This window comes from Tenrec ecaudatus, chromosome 7, assembly GCF_050624435.1.
Source record: "Tenrec ecaudatus isolate mTenEca1 chromosome 7, mTenEca1.hap1, whole genome shotgun sequence".
Taxonomy (NCBI): domain Eukaryota; kingdom Metazoa; phylum Chordata; class Mammalia; order Afrosoricida; family Tenrecidae; genus Tenrec; species Tenrec ecaudatus.
This window is the reverse complement of record NC_134536.1, coordinates 41465457-41474099: the sequence shown is the minus strand read 5'-3', so window position 1 is coordinate 41474099 and position 8643 is coordinate 41465457. Positions and strand designations below refer to the sequence as shown.

Here is an 8643-nt window from a genome sequence, read left to right as displayed (position 1 = left end):
CCTCCAGAGTCTTCTATAAATTGTGTGTTCACAGTTGTAGCTCTGATGCTTTCGCCTTCATTATATTTTGAGTTTGTTATTATCAATGAATTTTGTGTTGCATTTTTGGTCAATTTTAGGCTCAGGAAGTTAGTAGAATTCTTCAATATCATCATTGTTAGTTTTAGTGGTTGGTTGTTAACTTCAATATCATTTGTATTAACTGGACTTCCTTGTAAGCATATAAGTATTATTCTATGACATAGTACTTTAAGATAGATCTTGAAATATTTCCCCCAACAGTTTTATTGGCAAGTAATTTACATATTATATAAATCATGCGATCATATCCTGGGGAATTGTACAATCACTCCACATCAATGTTAGAGTATCCCCCTCCACCATGGTTAAATCGCCTTTAAGATGGTTTATGCAATCACAATCTGTTCTAGTGCTCCCCCATCTCTCCTGTCTTCATTAGTTACTCCCCAAATCCCCCTTACCACCCTGTCCTTCTCCCCAACACTCCTGTATTCCCTAAATCCCCTTGTATCTGTTAGTATCAGTATGCGTTCACTCCTCCCGTGTTTCACAGCTGGGAGACACAAGAGAAAACAGTAGGAAACCAAATTACTCTAAGATGATAAGAGTGAACACCTAATAGTATACAGACAAAAGTACTAATAAAGTATAAGACTGAAAAGACCCTCAACAATAATCAAAAAGCCATGGTAGAAGTTTCTGCATGAGCCACACATCATCTGCTCCAAGTAAGTTGAAATACATTTTTTTTATGAATGTGACACAATTCCGGTTGGGTTTGTCACTCCTAGAAGAGTAAATCATCTGCTTATCAAATTCAAAATGGCCAATGGTCGGTTTCAACTCCGTAATGCCAAGGAGATCTTGATATATTCCATTTCATTTTTGGTAACCTCCAGTTTTTATTATGTTCTTACTTCTTATGTTCCATGTTCAGATTATTAATGGGTGTTTGTAGTTATTTCTTCTCATTTTGTGTTGTCTTATGTCAACAAATGAAGGTTCCGAAATCATTGCTCCATCCATGTGCTTAAGGTCGGCTCCTCGAGGAGGTAGCTCTTCCCCAGTGGTATTTTGAGTGCCCTCCTACAAGAGAGGCTTACCTTCTGGCACTCTGTCAGATCTTGTCCTGCTGTGAATCTGGAGGATTTCAGTGGCGCCTTCATCAGAAGTGCACAGCTTATTCTTTTGTTTCATCTCTTCTTAGTCTGGAAGCTCTGCTGAAACTTGTTCACCAGGAGTGATCCTATTGGGGCTTCAAATAACCTGTGTGATAGCCTCTTGCATCACAGTAACATGTAAGCCATCCCAACACAGAACAAGTGATAGAGGAGTGATTGATCACCAAAAATTTCCTCAATTATTGCCATTAATTCAATTCTGATGTAGAACAATGTGTAGGACTGGGTGTTGTCACTGTAGATCTTGACTGGGTAGAGACCCTCATCTTTCTCCTGCAGAGGGACTGGGGGTCCAACTAAGGCCAAAAACCACAATCCACTGTACTAGGAATCCTTCAATTGATTGATACGTGTGTGATAAAATATCCTATTATTAGTTTGTTTTTATAATTTCTCACATCTCCTGAGGGTTCTTCTCAATGAATGTTTTCTTGCATAAATATTAATAATTATTAATCTTTTGAATTTTAGACGTAAACTTTAAAACTGGTTTTGTGTCCATGAGTTTAAAAAAATTCCATCTTGTCAGAAATAAAAATTAAGAACTCTTACATTTTATTACTTTTATTTTTCTGAAAGATTTTCACCTCTGTATTTACTTTAAATTTTCTGAATCTCCTTGTTTTCAATGTAATTCTTGTTGAGTAGTATTAGATTTTTTTGTATCACAGTTTAAGTATTATACAAATATATACTCTTTAAGTATATATTATACTCATTTACATTTAGAAATTTCATTCCATATTATTATTTTTGCTATATTAACATATAAATCATACACACAAACATACTCTTTGTTTGATCTATTTTACTTGCTTTCTTTTTCTCCTTTTTTTTTTTACATGTCTTTGGTATTTAGAAAGGCACCCTGGTGCTATAATGAGTTACATGCACATTGAGCTGCCAATCTCAAGGTCAGTGGTTCAAACTCACAGGCTGTTTCATGGAAGCAAGATAAGGCTGTCAGATCCCATAAAGGTTTAACATTTCTGAAAACTATAAGGAGCAGGTCTTCCTTGTCCAGTGGAGTCACTGTGAGTCAGAACTGACTTGGTGCTGGTGAGTTTTTTGTGTGTTTGGTTGGTTTGGGTCTTAGAAATATGTCCATCATTTTATTTATTTTTTAAAAATTTAATAAAATATCTAATTCTGCCAAAAGTATAAAAACACATTAGGAATGGCAGTAAAATGCAATGTGATCTTCCCTATTTTTTTACATCTCTCTACAGTTTGCAAACACATTAAAAAAACACTTATTAAATCAAAGTATTTTGTAGACTTCTGCATGTGGCGACTCTTCATCCCTCAGATATAAAGTTTGCTTTGTAACCACTGAGTGTTGAGGCAAGCTGCAGGCCTGTTAAGCCTCACTTTAGTTTCTGAAGTGAGTTTCAGTCTTCTTTGCCCACTCATGATTCAACACTTAGAGCTGCAGACTATTCATGTCATCAATATTTAGGTGTTGGTCAATGTTGGCCTTTTCTCAGTTAGCCTCTGCTTCATCGGTTGCACTCTCTGAGCCGTGGTAGCTTCTCTGTCCTCTGGAACATGTTTTTGCAGACCACTGTCCCTCCTCAGTATCTTACATCTTAAAGGACAATCTGGTACACCTGCCACCTGTAAGTTTCCTTTCTTCTAAACCTAGATGGGTGTCATTATCGTTTTCAATCATTTTGGTTGGTGAATGATCAAAAGCGGAGGACAAATCTGTTTTTAGAAAGTTCTTCCATTCGTTTTGCGTATTTGAGTCTCCCTTTATAAACTCCACTCCTTCTGTGACATCTCTTTATGAGAGTCCGGGTTATGAGAGTCCAGATGGTGTCCCATTCAATATTTTTCTCATATGTGGTAACACTTGTTTGTTATTCAGATAATTTCCCTTTTCCATCAAAATAAGACAGGTGTCTCCTAAGGGACCACTGCAATGAACTACCATGGTCCATGCTCAGGTTGCCAGGAGCCAGCTTCTCTCACTTTAAATAAGAAGTTGAGAAACAAAGCTGGTGATTCAGGGACTCCCTGCCTGACCAGGTGGTATCTGAGAGACTCCTCTGGTCTCAGCGCTCTGGTACCTTCTACTGTCAGTAGGTGCCTTGTGTAGGATAATTTCACCTCTTTGTTAAGAGCTTCACACTGTATCTTGTTCTTAAAACAGCATTCCTCGGCCATCTTTCATTGGCCAGTGCCGTGCACACGTAACTGTTTCCTTCTCTACAACCCGCTTTAGCAGGATGCTGGTTGTTGTTTTTTCACTGCCAAACCATGAGCCAGAAATGACAACATGTATTAGGAAGTGGATGCAAGTAGAGGTGCAGCCAGCAATTCTGAGCATCCACTTCCTCACACTCCTGATCCACAGGGAGGCAGGTGGTTGTCAGGGGAGAGCTACCAGCTGCGGAGGATACTACAGCCTGAACCGATCCAGGGAAAGCTAGTCGTCACCATTTTCTGTTTGAATAGTTATCTTTATGGCAATGCCTTCTGAAAATACCCAGTTCCTTTCCTCCTTCTCTATTGTGCTATGGTTTATTAGTGTTCCATAGAGTTACAGTTTCAGAAACCCAAAGGGGTCTGTCTATCCTATCCTACAGGGGACCACTGTGTGTTAGAATCAACGTGGTCACAGTGAGTCACAGAGAGAGAGACATTAGTTTCTTAAGGAGTTCTGGTGCACAATGGTTAAGAACCCAGCTGCTAACCAAAGGCAGGTGGGCTGAATGCATTGGGTGGTTCCTCAGGAGAAAAGACCCAGTGATCCACTCTTGGAAAGCTCACAGGGCAGGAAACCATGTGGGCATCTATAGGCTGTCTTATACCATTGCTGTGAGTTGGAATCAAGCCAGTGTCACAAGAAAACAACATTTGCCTTATAGGACCGTGTGCTAGACAGGGTTCTCAAGAGAGACAAAACTGGATTTCTCAAATATATATAAAATTACATATATATTTATAAAGATAGATAGGTATATAACACAAGAAATTAACTGTTAAATTATATACAGATAGATATAATAAAAGAAATGAAGTTAAATTATAAAGCAGTACAAATGGCTCAGTGCAACTCACTCACGTGAGAGAGTTGTGAGACACTGGTAGTCCTTTAAGTCTTGAGGGCTGCCAGTTAGTCCTCTGTAGAGAGAGCTGGGCTATATCAGCACAGGCAGCAAACAGCAAGGCAGGTCACCAACCGTCAACCAGGTCACCAACTGTCAGTCCCCAGGTCCAGAGATTGGCATCCCACAGGTAGTGTAGCCTGTAAATTGAGGCACAGAACAAGCAAGGCAGCAGCACACTAGTCTGATGCTCAAAGAGTGAGAGACAAGAAAGGCAAGGCTCACAGAGCCATTTATCTCTCTGCCCTCCAATTAATCCCACTTATGTTTATTAGCCAGGCTGGCACAATAAACTATCTCAGACCGTCATAACAAACTAGTATGATTCTGAAGGCTTAAAAGGACACAAATTCATTTTCACATTCTGGAGACCAGATGCTCAAACTCAGTGTATCGGCAGTGCCCAAAGGGAGAGATTTATTTCTTGCCCTTTCCAACTTCTGGTGACTGTTGGTATTCCCTGGTCACATCTTTCCAATCTCTTGGTCCACAGTGACAGTGCCCCCTTATCTTCTTTCTCTCCTTCTGTGTCTCTTACAAGACCACTTGGCATTAGATATAGTGTCAACATAAATAATCTAGGATCTTTCATTCTTTTTTGACAAATAGGACATATAAGTGTGCATTTGTATATATTTTTGCCTTTGAGGGTTAGTGAGAAGTCCAGGTGTCACTTAACAGCTAACCAAAAGTTTGGAAATTCAAACTATACACCTATCTGAGGGATAAAAATATGATATTTGATGTCCCTAAAGATATACAGCCTTGGAAACACTATAGTGCAGTTCTATTGTGTTCTACAAGATCTCCGTGAGTCAGAATCAACTCAATGGCAGTAGTTTGGTTTTAGTTAGCTTTGGATTTAGTGGGAAGTTCTTACCTCAATTCTAGTGCATACTACCATACAGTTATATAACAATGTGAATCTGACTAAACAAATCACAGATGTACAACAAGTTGTATCAAAATATAGTACTTAGAAAACATGTTTATGCTATCCAATATGCCTTCTATTATTGAAAACACATAGTTTCAGCAAAAAATTCAAAGCAGAAAACCATTCAATTTTGAAAGGGTTAACTTAATTCCATCTACAAAGATCCCTTTTTCCAAGTAGGTTCCAGGGATATGAAGTGGATATCTTTGGGGGACCAATTTTGACATACTACAATTACCTCCTGTTATTCATTCTTTTAACCAGCTTAAACAAGTTTTGTGTATTTATACTTAAAAACATGTTTACTGTGACTGCACCCTTTTCCTAATAACTGTGGATAAGCTGACTGCTAAAGATATCAACAGTTGTTCATATGTAAGTTCAAGTTGAAGGCAAAGAAAATTAAAACAAATCCACAGGAACCAAAATATAACCACTGGAATTTCAAGAACATTTCCAGAGCAGATCTTATGCATTGAACACTAAGGACAAATGATAAGATGTGAAACAAGCAAAGGGTTATTTGAAAGACAAAGGAAAATGAAAAGACAGAAGAGGATGTCAGAAGAGACTCTGAAACTGGATTGTGTATGTAGAACAGTTGAAGCCAATGGGAGAGATTGAAGATCAGGAGAGGATATTTCAAATGACAGCTCAAGAAGACAAAGGGAAAAAAAACGAGCTGGTACCATGGGCTCAAGTAGAAAGAAAATGTTTTGAAAAGGATGATGGCAACATATGTACACAGGTGCTTGCCAAATGTGTGTATATATGGATTGTGATAAGAGTTGTAAGAGCCCCCAATAAAATGCTTGAAAAAAAGAAAACTACAAAGATCTGTATTGGAAACCCCAAAAGAAGAACACACTCAGCATATCTCAAGCAGAAAAATGGAAGAAAAGCTTCAAAACTTGAGTTACAATAGTTAAGGATCATATGAGCACAATGTTGAATGATGAAAGAAGCCTTATAAAAAAGATTGAAGGAATACAGGGTCACTGAACCAAAAGATCACTGCTTGACATCCAACCATTTTAAGAAATAGCATATGATCAAGGATGGTGGTAATGAAGGAAGACGTCCAAACTGCACTGAAGGTAGGAAGTAGCATAACGACCCAGAATGCCAGAAATTGACACATTTCTTCTATGTCAACAGAAATGTTTCAATAAGTTGGTGAAGGACTGGAATAATTCACTCATATACTCAAAGAAATTTGGAAGACAGTTACTTAGCCAGCTGACTGGAAGAGATACATAGTTTTCCCCATTCCAAATAAAGACCCTAAAAGAATATGAAAATTATTGTGCAATATCACATGGAACTAAAATTGTTCTGAAGATAATTAAACATCTGCTGCCACAGCACATGAGCAGGTGTCAGGGAGCTGCCAGAAATTCACTCTGGATTCGGAGGAAGTGGAATGTGGGATATCAAGGCAGGTAGATCTTGGCTGAAAGGAGAGAATACCAAAAAGAGGTTTACTTGTGCTTTATTAACTATGCAAAGACATTTGACTGTGTAGAGCATGACAAGCTGTATATAACTTGAAGAAGAAGGGGAATTCCAGACTACACTGAGGTCACACAGAACCTCTACATAAACTAAGAGGCTGTCCTTCAGACAGAATAAAGTCAGACTGCTTGGTTTAAATCAGGAAAGACATAGCTCAGGATTGTATTCTTTTACCATATTTATCTGATCTGTATGCTGAGCAAATAATCCAAGAAACTGGACAATATGAAGAAGAATGTAGCATTAGGAGTTGAGGAAGGTTTATTAACAGACTGAAATATGCAGATGATACAATCTTGCTCGAAGAAATGAGGGAGTTGGAGTACTTGATGAAGAGTAAGGAATCTAATTCAATGTAAAGAAAACCTTTTAAGTTCACCCATAGACCACATCCAGATTACTGGAGGACATATTGAAGTTATCAAGGACTTCATTTTGCTTGGATTGACAATCAACTCTCAAAGAAACATCAGTCAAGATAGCAAATGACGTTGCACTGGGTCAATCTTTTAAATAAGAAGTCTTCAGGGTGCTGAAGAGCAATAAAGTCTCTTTGAGGGTTAAGGTGTTTCTGAATCAAGTCATTCTATTTTAAATTGCTTCGTGTGCATGTGAAATTCGTTCAAGGAATAAGGAAGACTGAAGAAGAATGGAAGGATTTGAATGATCAAGTTGACAAATAATATAAAAACATACCTTGGACTGCCTGAAGAATAAAGATATCTGTCCTGGGAGAAATGCGTTCAGGATTCTTAGAATCAAGGACTTTGCCTCAAATACCTTGGACATGTTCTTAGGAGGAGGATGTCCTGGAAAAGGACATCATGTTGGCAAATTTGAGCCTCAGTGACAAAGAGGAAGACCCCCAACGATTGACACAGTAGCTACAATAATGGATTCAAACATAAAAATTTGAGGATAGTCCTAGATTGGTGAATGCTCTGTTCTGTTGTGCAGAGGGTCACTATGTGCCAGAATAGACAGGATGGGCCCTAACACTGATGACCACACACACACACACACACACACACAGAAGTTCACTTTATGTCTTTGTAGATGGCTTTTCACTTACTTTGGTTTTCTGAAACTTGTTTTATAGTAGACTTCTCTGAATTGTTTGGGGAAGCAATATTGTCAGAGTTCTTGATGTTCCCAATTAATTTGTCTGATAACTTTTATGCTTAAATGGTCATTTTCTTAAATATAAAAGTCTTAGTTTACACTTTGTTTTATTGTATTTCTCAATAGGCTTCTTCATAGCTCTGGAATAAAGTGCTACTGTCAGAATCTGATCATCTAATTTACTTTCCATATTTTGTGTCTTAGTATTTACACATAGTTTTTTTTTCATTTTGAAAAAATTAAATATTTTAATTAAAATGTTTGTACGCTCATTGTTTTGAATTTTCATTTATGCCTACAGTGTACCTTATATTATGTAGTTTAAGTTCTATTTGGGTAATTTTGTTGAAAGGTAACTTCTAGCATTTGTTCTGATTCATGGAATTAGTGTTCATATGTTTGATCTTGTATATCTTCTGGTTGTATATATCATTTTCATTTGAAGCCCCTTTTATTAGTGTCTTTCTTTTTTTTATTTAGTTCTTTTCTATTATCTGTTTCCCTTAATTTTTGCTCCTGGTGATTATTTGCATACATGCTTTCTAATTTAGTCATTATTTTTGAAATATATTTTTTTCTTTTCCATTTCTAAGTTTTGTCTACTTTTTTCTAATCCTACTTTTTGTCCAGTATGTCTATTTATGAGTATATGATTCTATTTTAGGTGAGTACATATTGTTCTATTTTAGGTGTTTGCTCAGAGATTGTAGCATTTTCTTAATTTCTTTTGCCTCATTTCTAATGACTGGGTTAT

General features: G+C 37.4%; 1 pseudogene; it reads right to left on the bottom strand.

Annotated features, from left to right (window-relative positions):
• Positions 1-2657: 2657 nt before the first annotated feature.
• On the bottom strand, positions 2658-7556 carry LOC142452356 (tyrosine-protein phosphatase non-receptor type 2 pseudogene; annotated as a pseudogene).
• Between the last annotated feature and the right edge of the window lie 1087 nt (positions 7557-8643).